A 12713-nucleotide genomic window follows, 5' to 3' on the forward strand; every position below is an offset into this window, starting at 1 on the left:
CATCTGGACCACAGAGGTTATTAGTTTTCATTGTCCTTTCCTACAGGAAACAGAATTTCCCTTGTGACTGGTGTATTTCACCACTCACACCCCCACTTGAATTTATGCAACAAATGGTACAAGTGACCTACCACACATTTCTTTAAAAAAAATAAAAAACAGCCACCCCAAAACCTAGCAGTCTGCTGAGTTCTTTGGCACTGTGAGTTCTGTCTCAAGGGGTTGATTAAAGTGAAAAACAATGTCTGGAAATAACTAGGATTGATCCTTTCTAGTTCTTGTGCTTACTTTGTAGAGTGGCTTTCTTCCAGTTCTTTCTTTAATAGTTCATTCATTTTTATTTAATCCATTCATTAGACTTGACTTCAACTCATCATTCATTTTGCCTCTTGGTGAATAAGCACAGAACCCTCGGGCACAAAGAAAATTTAGAATCAAATCTTGACTCAGACAGTATTTTCCTTTTCCTTTTTACTTTCTATTAACTTCTGTCAAGTTCTCTCTCTTTCCCCAGAATGAGGTGGGAGAATGCACTTGTATTTGTCTGGAATTAGAACTGAACAGGATCTATTTAATGCACAGTCTTATCTCAATAATACATTCTGAGGTATTAGCAATGTATTTTGTGGTAGAGGAGAGTGAAGGGGGAAAAACACAATGAATCACTGGTGTAGATAATTTAAAAACAGAAGTTTTTCTGAAGTGGAAACAAGCACAGACATTAGGTTGTCCTCCAGCAAGCATTATTTTGATAGACAGTGTCTGATTTACGAGGGCAATAGTAGATAGCAGTGTTGTCTAGCGATGGAGGCACTGGCCTGGGAGTCGGGAGACGTGAGTGCTATTTCTGGCTCTACCACTAATCTGCTGTGTGACCTTGAAAAAGTCACTTTGCCTTTGTTTACCTTCCCTATCCTTTGCCTCTGTCATTTAGAATCCTCAGATCTTCAGGACAGGGATTGTCTCACATTAGGATCTAATCCAAAGCCTGTTAAAGTCAGTGGAAAGATTAACATTGAATTCAATGGGATTTGAATCCGGCACTATGTGTTTGCACAGTGCCTAGCACAGTGGGGCCCTGTTCTCAGTTTGCACCTTTTAGGCACTACCATACAACATATAATAAATAGCTTGATTGTGTTACACCGGCTGGATTGCTGACCTATAGCAGAAACAGTAATGAGTATGTGAGGACCCCAGAACAGATCATTTTAGAAATTGGTTCAGATTGTTTATACCTAGTACTAATGTTTGAATATTTTATTGTTGAATTTGAATGGTTGGTATTGGTTTTTTTTAATAACTATATAAATTATGTAATGAGAAACATGGGAGCTGCCCCTCTATAAACCGGATGGGGACACTTGGAGTGGGCCCTTGAAGGGGCCATGAGCAGTGCATGCTGCTGTGTTGGCAAGTTATAATGACAATAATACCTAGCTCTGAGCTAGCGCTTTTTCTGGACTTAGCCTCGAGGAAGCTCCAAAGGCAGGTCAGAATTCAAAGAATAAATAAAGTTCTTCAAAAACTGAGTCTTATCATTGACGGTGTACCATATACGCTAGCTGCTCTGTGCCCTGGGTGGGTGGAAGTAATTTCTTCTCACACCTCTATCATGCTCTTGTGAGCCATGAAATTGGGAGGTGCACAGTGTCCTTTCTCAAAAAGCATACTTCATAGTCAGCTCCGTGCTGGGCTGTCTGCCGTAACGTTATACTCAGACCAACAAGATTAGACACATCTGAAAGTACATTACTCTTTTTTGTCTTTCCACTTTGTTATTGGTCACCCTCCTGTCCCTGTTCTGACAGCCACTGTGCTTTAGGAAAAAAGCCTTTTCTCACATAAAGCTTCTTTTATCTGTCCCTCCCACACCTCCATAACAATAATTGCAAGGCTCCCCCAATTAAATAGTCTTTCCTTAAATAGACTTTGCAGCATGGTTTTAGAGCTTCTGAAAACTGATTTTGCTCTTGCCCTACCCCACTCCACAAACCAGATGAAATTGACCCAAACCACTACCGCTAGACTGCGGAGGTATTGCAACCTCCATGTCAGGGGCAGTGTGTATTATGCTGCCCCAGAGCAGACCAGGGACCAAAGTGTGACACAGAGAATCTAAACTCTGTCCTTGGTTCTCTTTTGCTGTAGGGGTGAGAGGTGATCTATACATGCCTTTTTTTCCCAATCACAGCTTACTTCCCCCTCCAAACATACTCAGCTGAGTTTGCTTGCACCCTGGGGGGAGAAGGGAAGACAAAGTTTCACCCACAGAGGCTGCTCTCCCGTGTGCTGTGAGATCCACAATACAGATGATCCACACAGAGGATTTAGAGATTGTCCTCCTTACACGCCATCACGGATGCATATTCTGGGTCACAGTTTAGCCCATAACATAGTAATAATCACACCAATTTCCAGGACATCAACAACAATCACAGTTTGTACTAATGGGGCTTCACATGGCTCCATAGACCCATTCAGGAAGAACCACATTTACCACACTGACCACAGAGCCATTTGTCTGATTGTGTTGATTGTTTCCATACCTGGCACTGTGCTTCCAGCAGCACAACTCCATTCTTCTCAGAGTCCTGACCACCCATGCTTTTGGTGTGGTACCACGCAATGTGGTCAGTTGCCAGTTGTCAAAGATCAAGTCACAGATATTTGTCTTGTGCAGATGTTGTTTCACAGTATCTTTGAAACGTTTCCTCTGCCCTCCACCCTTATGGTTACCAGAGCTCAATTTGGAACATAAAATTTGTTTTGATAGACAGGTCTCAGGCATATGAATTACATGACCAATCCATCTCACTGGGTGCAAATCAAACCAGTCTCAATACCAACTGAGCCAGCCTTTACCAAGGCTTTCATTTTGGACACCCAGTCTTGCCATTTTACGCCCGGCAGTCATTGTAGGTGTTGCAAATAGAAACTGTCAAGGTTTTCAATGTGCTGTTGATAACAGGTCCATGTTTGACGTCTGAGGAGCAATGTTGTGAGGAGAATAGTGTTGTACACTTTGATTTTTGTCCACGGACAGAGTCAATCCACGTTGCTTCCAGATTCAGTGATACAAATTACCATACGCGGTGCTGGCTTTCTTAATTCACTCAATCACTTCATTACTTGATAAAGAATCTATTTGACTGCTTGGAATGTGGTACCTTCCAAGGTTACTGATGAATCTTGGTAAAGCTTTTGAGGAGCTGGCTGGTATACAACCTGTTTTCATTTGACTTATGGTAAGGCCCAAGTTACGAACTGCCACAGCAAAGTGGTTTGTAAGATCTTATAGTACTGCTTCAGGAGTGTACCACCAAAGCACAGTCATTGGCGTAAAGCAGTTCCTTGATCAACACTTCAATCACCTTGGTATTTACACATAGATGAGAGAGATTAAAAAGCTTGCTAGTGCAAAAGTGTATAAAGATGCCATTTGAAGAGCCATGGAGGGCTTCCTCTACCATCACAGCAAAGAACAGACCGAAAAGTCTCGGAGTAAGAACACATCCTTGCTTCACCATATCCATGATTGGAAATGGGTCTGTAAGATCACCATCAAGACATTAACTCTTCCAGCCATGTCTCCACAGACTAGCTAAAAGATATTAATAAATTTGTCTGGATATCCAATTTAGTGAGCAATTTCCAGAGGGCAGGGCAGTTGACCATATTAAAAGCTATATAGTTAGATCGAGAAACATGAGGTACAAAGTTTGATGCTGTTCGTGACATTTTTCCTGTAAAATCATGTCAACATTGCTCCACTGAGCACGAAAGCTGCACTGTGACTCAGATAGAACTTTGTCAATAACTTGGGCCAGAAGCCAGTTCAAGTGGATCTTACTGGCCCCTAGTGATTACGTGACACAAGCAGTGGCTTCTGAATCAGTGGACAATCTTCAGAGGCATCTTTTCACCTTACAAGCTCAATCCCACAAACTATCCTCAGACAAAACTCCCAAGACAATGAGAATCCTCCACCCCCTTATGCTCCAGCTGGCCACAACTGAGGTCCTTATGTTCTTCTGAGCAGAGGGACTACTCCTTGCTAGCACCCCCTGGGGCACAAAAGGGGAGAGGAGAACAATCAATCATAGAAGGCAGAGCTGTGGCCGGATACCCCATCAACTGGGCCAACAGAAGTGGTACACCATTAGGGGAGCACATGCTGTAACTTAGTAACAGCAGCTGTGCTTCTCCTGCATGCCAGATATTGTGCTTCCCTCACAAACAATTTCCTGGTGCTCGTAGTAGAACAGTGTGGCTCTACAGTAACTCCAGTGCAGGATGGAATTTAACTGCCATAGTTTGGTCCTTAACATATACAAGTCTACAGTTCCTTTGCCCAAGGCCCATACATCAAGACTGAAATACAGCCAAGGGAACATTAAATGAGAGATGTACGAAACTTCAGTTTCATTTGCATAACATCATTTTACATTCAGATAACTTTAGCAGGTATTGGCACAGTAGCAATCTGTAGCCACATAAGTAATCCCACTGAGTAATGGGCCTTATTATCTGAGCAAGCAAGTTTGCAGGACTGGGCCCTATAATTACCACCTAAATTTCTAATGTTTCTAAAATTCATAGTTAAAGATGACACTTTCTCCCCACATCAAAAAGCCCCATAAGTAGGGGTAGCATCATTTGCTATGGGGCAAGGTGGGAAGTCACCTCCCACCCCCAGACCTTGGTTTATCCCCTCCACCCGGTTTTTTCATAGGTCTGTATGCTCCATTACGTCTTCCACTCTCCAGCCCTGCCCCCCGACTTTGCAGGATAGAATTGCTTATAATGTTCATATGCTGAAACAATTTTGCTCCACCTAGAATTTTTGTGAAATGACATCCCTATCCTTAAGAAAAGCCTGTAAAGAAGGCAAGCAAGGAAAGCATGTTGGCAACACTAACTTTCACACATTCTTTAAACAAAAAATTTACACACGCAGTTACAGTTTGATACACGCTATCCAATATTATTGAGAATGTGTTCAGTTATTGTAATCAATTTACAGACAGGCATTCCACATGCCCAAGCAGGCACTTCTGCATCTATAATTTTTAAAAACAATACCAGTTGTACTTCATAGAGAAAAAAATTGGTTTAGCCTGCTTACAAGGCACACTCACTATCTTCAGCAGTTGGAAGAGCTGTTATATCTTTATATCTTTCTAAACAAAAGCAATTATTGAGAATCCAGATCTACAACAGAGCCACAGTTGCTAAAAAAAACCACCATCACAAACAAATGCAAGACGACTCATGGAGTACGGCCATATTGCCCCACTTTAGGAATAAACATGAGAAAATTACGACTATTCAGTATGCCTGATCTTTCAAACCATGTTTCTTGACTGTTTCTTTATTTATATTGGGGGCTAGGTTGGAAACAGTACTTAGAACTTGTCTACACATGGAGTTATTCAGGAACAGTTTTTCCAGAAAAAGTCCACATGTAGACACCCTTTTTCTGGAATAAAGGTCCCTTCTTCCTGTTTAGCTTCATACACTTTGAAAATGAGCTAACTGCTGAGCTAAACTCTATTTATGGAATTCATTATCAGTGAAGATGTTTTATCATTCTTGCAGTGAACTCAATGCAAAGACTAAACAAGGGCCCATTTTTCTTTGAAACAAGGGCTTCTCAACACGAGAGAACTTGACCTAGAAATCATATAAAGTCTGTAACGTTAAAAACTGTAGCGTGTAAAATATTAGTATTTTTCTTTTGTTGTTATCCTTTAAAACACAAAACTGAAACCAACTGTCAGGGAGAGAAAGCATTTTAATCCCATTAGATCATTATCCAGCAATGCTTGCTGCTTCTTGAATTGGTTCATTGTGTCTATGCTTAAAAACTCTGCTTCACAAATAAAAAAATATCTAGCTTCCTATGGCCCTGATCTAGTTCCCACCAAAGCCAACTGAAAGACTCCTATTAACTTCAATAGACTTTGGATCATACCTGGGGGAAGAGGGGGAAATCCTTCTTTTGTTTGTTTTTCCATGTTCAGTTCTTAACCAGGTATGAAGGGCATAGCACTTTTAACAACTTGTTCCTAAAGGTGACTTGTAAATGCTTTATATATATATACACACACACACTATATATATCTCCAGGATTTAAGTAAGATGTTCTGAGTGCCCTAAATCAGTAGCTCTCAACCTTTCCAGACTACTGTACCCCTTTCAGGAGTCTGATTTGTCTTGCACACCCCCAAGTTTCACCTCACTTAAAAGCTACTCATTTACAAAATCAGACATAAAAATACAAAAGTGTCACAGCACACTATTACTGAAAAATTGCTTACTTTCTCATTTTTACCATATAATATAAAATAAAACAGAATATAAATACTGTACTTACATTTCAGTGTATAGTATATAGAGCAGTATAAATAAGTCACTGTCCGTATGAAATTTTAGTTTGTACTGACTTTGCTAGTGCTTTTTATGTAGCCTGTTGTAAAACTAGGCAACTATCTAGATGAGTTGATGTATCCCCTGGAAGACCTCTGCGTACCGCAGCGATACGAGTACCTTGGATTGAGAACGACTTCCCTAAATAACTATGGTAAGAGGGTCATCCACAACTCTGCTAATGCAGAGACTGATGCTGCAAATTGTTCCACAAAGGCAAACCTCTGCACCCATGCAGAGCCCCAGTGACCGTCTTAGGGCCTAACCTTACAAGGTCATCAGCATCTCTGCCAATGTGTTATGCAATCTCAACTCCTGTTGATTTCAGTGGAAAATGAGGTCACTCAGCAGGAGGTGCTCAGCATCTTGAAGGACTGAGCCCTTACTATTTAGCAAAGTATTTATTACCATGAAAAGCTCTATTCAATGGGACTACTCATAGTAGTAAGCACTATGCTGGGTAGTATCTGTTTGCAGGATTGAGTCTTCATAAATTATCTTTTTTCACAGCTAATTAGATCTTGATATCATATCTCACTAGCTTCCACTACATATGACAAACTCCAGCATGCATTTATCAGGTGTTGTCAGACTGCTACAGGTAGAGCCAACCTAGAGGGTTTGGGTAAATGATTTTATTTTAACATAATGCACTGTTTTTTCCTAGGCTTTAAAAATCTAATTTTACCACCTATGTTAGTTTAAAAAGTTAACAGAGCTCATGTACAAATAACAAAACCAGATGAACCTGTTCCCCAGAGGCCAGCTCCAGTTCTCCAGCAAGGTTCACTACTAGGCCTTACTCCAGCATGCGCTGTGCTGGCGATATATCACATATATAGCAAGAACCAGCGACAGTAGGGATGTGGAACCTTTTGCACTGAAATCCACAGTAAGTCTAATCTCCTCCAATATCAAGTGTCAGTGCAAACCAGACCTCTCACATGTCCTCCTTTCAAGGGATGTCACTCACATTAGTCTCAAAGTTATTCCCGTTCCACACAAATTTGGTCTCCCCTCAATTTTATTGTAAAAATTATTTACATCAGAAATAAAGATGCATGAAGCTGAAATTTTATAGAAAGTAATTTATGCTAAATGAATTACTTCCACAGCATTTTAAGGTTCCTGCACAGACAACATCTGTATGCCCACGACCACAGTTTTGTCACACCCTGTGTCACAGTCTGACAGTAAGGCGTTGGCATGTTGAGATGTCTGGAAAGACTGGGCTCAACCTGGAGCCATCCTTGCTCAATGTAACAGGCTAGCTGCTGGCCCTTTAAGGCAGCCAGGCTCAGCCTTGCCTGAGGTCTACCAGCTAGCTCACAGTTAATGGTTAGTAACCCCCAGCTGCAAGGAATCAGAAAGGACTACTAAAACTGAGCAGGGGGAGAGACGCAGAGCAGGTGGGACTTACCTGTAGGGGGAAGCCTAGCAGTCTGGGGCTGGCTGTGACTAAAGAGCTGAGCCACAAGAGTAGAGCTAACTCTTGTGATAAGCCACTGGAGCAAGGGGCCAGCTGGAGACAGTCCTGGGGCTGGTGGTCTGGAATGGGAACAGGGAATAGAAGAGATCCACAGAGAGCAGTATGCTCCTGTGGGAGAGCTCTTACATAGGGCCTACCTGGAGCAGGGAGACCCGTAAATGGAGCTGCCAGCGTCCCCTGAGAGAGAGGTGGCAGTGGGGGAATCCTGTCAGAGAAACCAGAGAAGCTCTGTAGGGGCCAGGAGAAGGGACCAAGAAGCAGAGGTCTTCAGAGGAGCCCCAGAAGAACAGTAAGCTTGGGCATTTGTTTTTGACTCTTTGTTACCCCAGAAGGGGAGTGAACTTCTATGTGACTTGGCCAGAGGGCCATAATGCTGAAGACCCAGGGGAAGGAGGGAGCTGTTGCAGAGCTGAGGAAGTGACCATCGGGAGTGCCAGAGATAAGGTCCCTTGCCAACACTGCACCTTAATACAAAGGGGCACAACTTGAAGGGAGGATGTGCCATTATACTTAGACATAGACCCCTTCTCCAACAAACTTAGCTTTGACTTCTCTATTCTTTTATTCTCTTGCACTCCCTTTTATAGGTAACTAAATATCTATATTCCACGGATGAACTTACTTACAATGGACAAACTGTACTGTCTTTGCCTCTAGTTTTACTACACTATACAAAATTAAATCATCACTAGTCTTGCTGTATAATCATTTATGGCAACTTGGCTTCTGTAGGCTTACAGCAGAATAGGGTGGATGTTTAATGTAACATGCTCAAAAAACCTCAACCTCTAAAATGCCCTTAAAAAGGCTCAAGAATTCTATAATCTATTTGTTTCAAAAAAACAACCCAGGACTCTCAAATAACTACTACATTTCAATTGGGAAGACTTCATAAAAGGACTTTAAAACCCACAAGAGCCAGTTGTGCTGTATTTTAAACAACTGTAGTCCATTTTTTTTAAGTATTTAGGCATTGGGCTTAGGCTCCAAAGCGTGAGATCCACAAAGAGACTTGGGTGTTACAATGCTGAGCATCACAGTGTCTAACTTTTGGGCACCTAGAAAATCACAGGAATGACACACCAATCCACAAAGCCTGAGTTAGGTGCCTGGGCTGCTCTACGATGAGGAGAGATAGGCACCAACGACTGCAATCCACAAAAGCCAACATGCTAAGTGGCTCCCGGCCTAAGCTAGCCAATGGGAGATGCTGACAACAGGGATGTGTGCTAAGCTCTGCCTCTCTCACAGAGGTAGGGACCTAAGTCTTGTTGAAGGAATGAGTTAGGTGCCTGCTTTGCTCCACACAAAACAGGGGTGGAGGTGATGCCCACCTTAAACTTTTTAGTCCAGTGGTTAGAGAACTCAGCTAGGATGTGAGAGACTCAAGTTCAATTCCCTCCTCTCTACCAAGGGGGAGACAGGATTTGAACAGCAGTTTCTCACCTTTCAGGAGTGCTCTAAAGACTGGGCTATACTGATGTGAGGAACCCTCTCTCTCTCTCCTGTTGAAGCAAATCCACTGTGAATAAACAATGAAAGAGTTATGTGAAGGAGGGGGACTGGGCCCAGGATCTCCCATCTACTAGGCAGGTGTCCTAACCACTGGACTGAATCACTCTGTCACCTGCTTCCCCTGCCCTGAGGCTGTATTGCAGAGTTGGGTCGGGTCAGGTCAGGAGTTGGCCCTGTCCAGTAGGGGGCCAGTACTCACCCTTCTACTTCCTAAAAAAAGAAAAGGAGTACTTGTGGCACCTTAGAGACTAACAAATTTATTAGAGCATAAGCTTTCGTGAGCTACTGCTCACTTCAATGGATACATTTGGTGCATCCGATGAAGTGAGCTGTAGCTCACGAAAGCTTATGCTCAAATAAATTTGTTAGTCTCTAAGGTGCCACAAGTACTCCTTTTCTTTTTGCGAATACAGACTAACACGGCTGCTACTTTGAAACCTTCTACTTCCTGAGAGCCTGTTGCTGCAGTGGTTGGGTGGTCTTGGCTGCCAGGACTCAGTTCCCTGCCTATCTCGCTCTGCCACTGCGCAGAGCAAGTGGGCAGGACTGTGCTGAATTCTGGCAGGAACTGTGCAAAGGGAGAGCGAAGTCCAGGAAAAGCCAAAATCTGGGTGAAAAATCGGTAAAACCCAATATTGGCTTTTTCGAAACCTGGACATTTTTAGAGACAACAGATAAACACCAAAAAAGGTCTTATCTAGAGACTATTATGGAAGTGGTTGAAACTGATGAGTTTGCTAACCAGATGCAAGGAGCTCTGTGCATTCCCCACTTCCTGTTCCTGGTTTTCTAATTTTAATCAAAATCAGTAGGATTTTGCTCACTGATGTCTAGAACATTCCTTGAATTTTTACAATTGATCAGTTGGGGCCTTTCAAAAGTTTTCACATTACAGACAGAGAAATGCCACTGAGTTGAGTGTAAGGCCTCACAAGTTTAACCAATAATCATAATACCTAAGTGAGCGAAGCAAGGTCTTACTTTCAACTCAATGGCAGTCTCTGTTTGGCTTATAAGGAGCTCTAGTGTTGGAGGAAAGGGAAGGGGCACAGAGAACCCCTGGCATGGAGGTGGGAGGAGAATGAGGGCATTGGAATAGGGGAGGACATGGGGGACATACAGAGCCTCTGCCATGTGGGCAGAGGGAGGAAGGGGGAGCACACAGAACCCCTGCTGTGGTGGGAAATGGGGAGTACACAAAGCCCCTGCCATGAGGGTGGGGAGAATGGAGGAAAATGATATGGGGGGAGGAGGAGACACAGAGCCCCTGGCATAGGGGGCAAGGGTATCTGAAGGGGCACACAGAGCCCCTAGCATGTAATGGAGGAAGAATGGGGGACAGATTACTTGGCATGGGGGGGAAGAGGGGAATGTGGGGTACATAAAGCCTTGGCATGTGGAGAGGAGCAGAGGACCCTAGTATTCTGGTGGGAGGAATGGGGGGGGCACAGAGCCCTTGGCACAAGTAGGGGTTGGGGGAGTCACAGGGAGTCCCTGAAATAGAGGGGGACAGGAGAGTGGCCTACCGGAAGCTTGTGAGGTGGAATGGAGGGATGCAAGGAGTCCCTGATGTGTGCAATGAGCTCAGCCTACAGAAGCTACAGAGCGTGCAACCCTCTGCTATGTAGCGTTTTGTCCATCGTAACAGGACTGTATGAGCACACACTGGTAATAAAGGTAATAAAAGGACTAACTCCTATAGTCCTTACTCAGCCAAGACTCCCAGGTGCTTCAGTGGAATTTTGCCTGAATAAGGATTCAGGCTCAGAATCCAAGTACATAACCAACTATGTAACAATAATCTTAAAAGATAACATATGTTACGCAAGCATCAGTTTGTGGACTCTCTCTTCTACCTATAAGTTTACATGTCCTCCAGCATCATGGTGTCTCCAAAAACATATCACTCCGGCTAATACTCAAGAAACAAGGATTTCAAAAGGGTGTTAGTTTGGCTCAATGACAGAAGGCAATTTCACAAAAAAAAAAAAAAAAAAAAAAAAAAAAAAAAAAAAAAAAAAAAAAAAAAAAAAAAAAAAGAAGTGGTCCACGCTTCTCCAACTATCTTATTAGATGGTTTGTGCCTTAGGTCTCACTAGTTTTTTCCTACTTCTCCCAGTTCCCGCTATTTGATTTATATTGCAAAGACTGTGTAAATGGTTATGCCTGTGCACACCTGGTAGTTTTTTTTTCTGTCAGGAAAATGAAATAAAGGATAAACTGAAGCCATCTGAAATACCAATACCTGCGTGGAACTGCATTTCTTGATTAAAAAAGGGGCCGGATTTTTTTCTTAAAAGCGTCTGGTTACAAGTCAGAGAGGCCAAGGAAGGTGAAGCTGATACTTAAGGAACAAAGGCGGCTTCAGCTAACAAAGGCGGCCAGGTACGACAACCAAAGCCTAGACAATGAACGCGGAGGGGGGCTGAGCACCAACAGTTCTGCTCTCCGGCGTCCGTCTCACCCACCCACCCAGGGGCGCAGGGTCAGGAGCTGGCAGGCGGCCCCCGGGGCCAGGGGGTCGGTGCGGTGCGGTGCAGTCGGCAGGGGCAGGCGCTGGGTACTTTCCAGGCGTCTTGTCACCCACACAAAGGGCTTCTCTCGGCAGCGCTCGGCCCCCTTCCCGCCCGGGCGTGCGGCTCGCTGACCTCCACGCCAGCGCGGAACCTACCTCCCCCAGCCGGTGGGGGGCCCCGGGGGGCGGCAGCCCTCGCCCCGCCTGCCCGCGGGGGCCACACGGCGGCCGGCCGACCCCGCAGCGCCGCCAACTTTCCTGCGCGCTCCCCCAGCAGACGCTCCGCGGGGGGCGGGCGCCGGGCGATACTCACTGTCCGGGGGCTGCGGGGGGCACCCGCCGCCTGCGCTGGGGGATGGGGGCCCCTGGCGTTGCCTCCGGAGGAAACCGGGCGCGGGGGGGGCGCGGCCCCTTGCTCCGCTCCGCTCCGCTCCTCGGCTGCAAACCACGCCCCGAGCCGGTGCAAGCCCGGACCCTCCCGCCGCCGCCGCCAAGTGCAGGAGGGCGGAGCGCCCTGGGCCCGCTCGCCCCCGAGCGCGGAGCCCAGCCCAGCGCGCCTGGCGCCCACCTTCCAAACAAACGACACGTGGCCGGGCCGCGCCCGGAGTCCGGCTCCAGCCTGCCCCCGCCCGGCGCCTGCCTGACGGCCACAAGCCGGCCCAGGCCCGGCGGCTCCTAGCCACGGGAGGGGGAAAAGAGGGGCCCTGGGGAAACGTGGCCCCTGCGACGCCTGGGTCTGTCTAGGGTAGCTGGAGCAGGCAA

At 45.2% G+C, this 12713-nt stretch overlaps 1 protein-coding gene across 1 annotated transcript in view; it reads right to left on the reverse strand.

Annotated features, from left to right (window-relative positions):
- SYNE2 (spectrin repeat containing nuclear envelope protein 2) overlaps positions 1–12495 on the reverse strand; it is a 267053-nt gene extending 254558 nt beyond the window's left edge. The window contains 1 exon segment of the mRNA XM_043517646.1: positions 12265–12495. The gene's annotated coding sequence lies outside the window, so the exon portion shown is untranslated.
- Between the last annotated feature and the right edge of the window lie 218 nt (positions 12496–12713).

This window comes from Dermochelys coriacea, chromosome 6 (assembly GCF_009764565.3).
Source record: "Dermochelys coriacea isolate rDerCor1 chromosome 6, rDerCor1.pri.v4, whole genome shotgun sequence".
In the NCBI taxonomy this organism is placed as follows: domain Eukaryota; kingdom Metazoa; phylum Chordata; order Testudines; family Dermochelyidae; genus Dermochelys; species Dermochelys coriacea.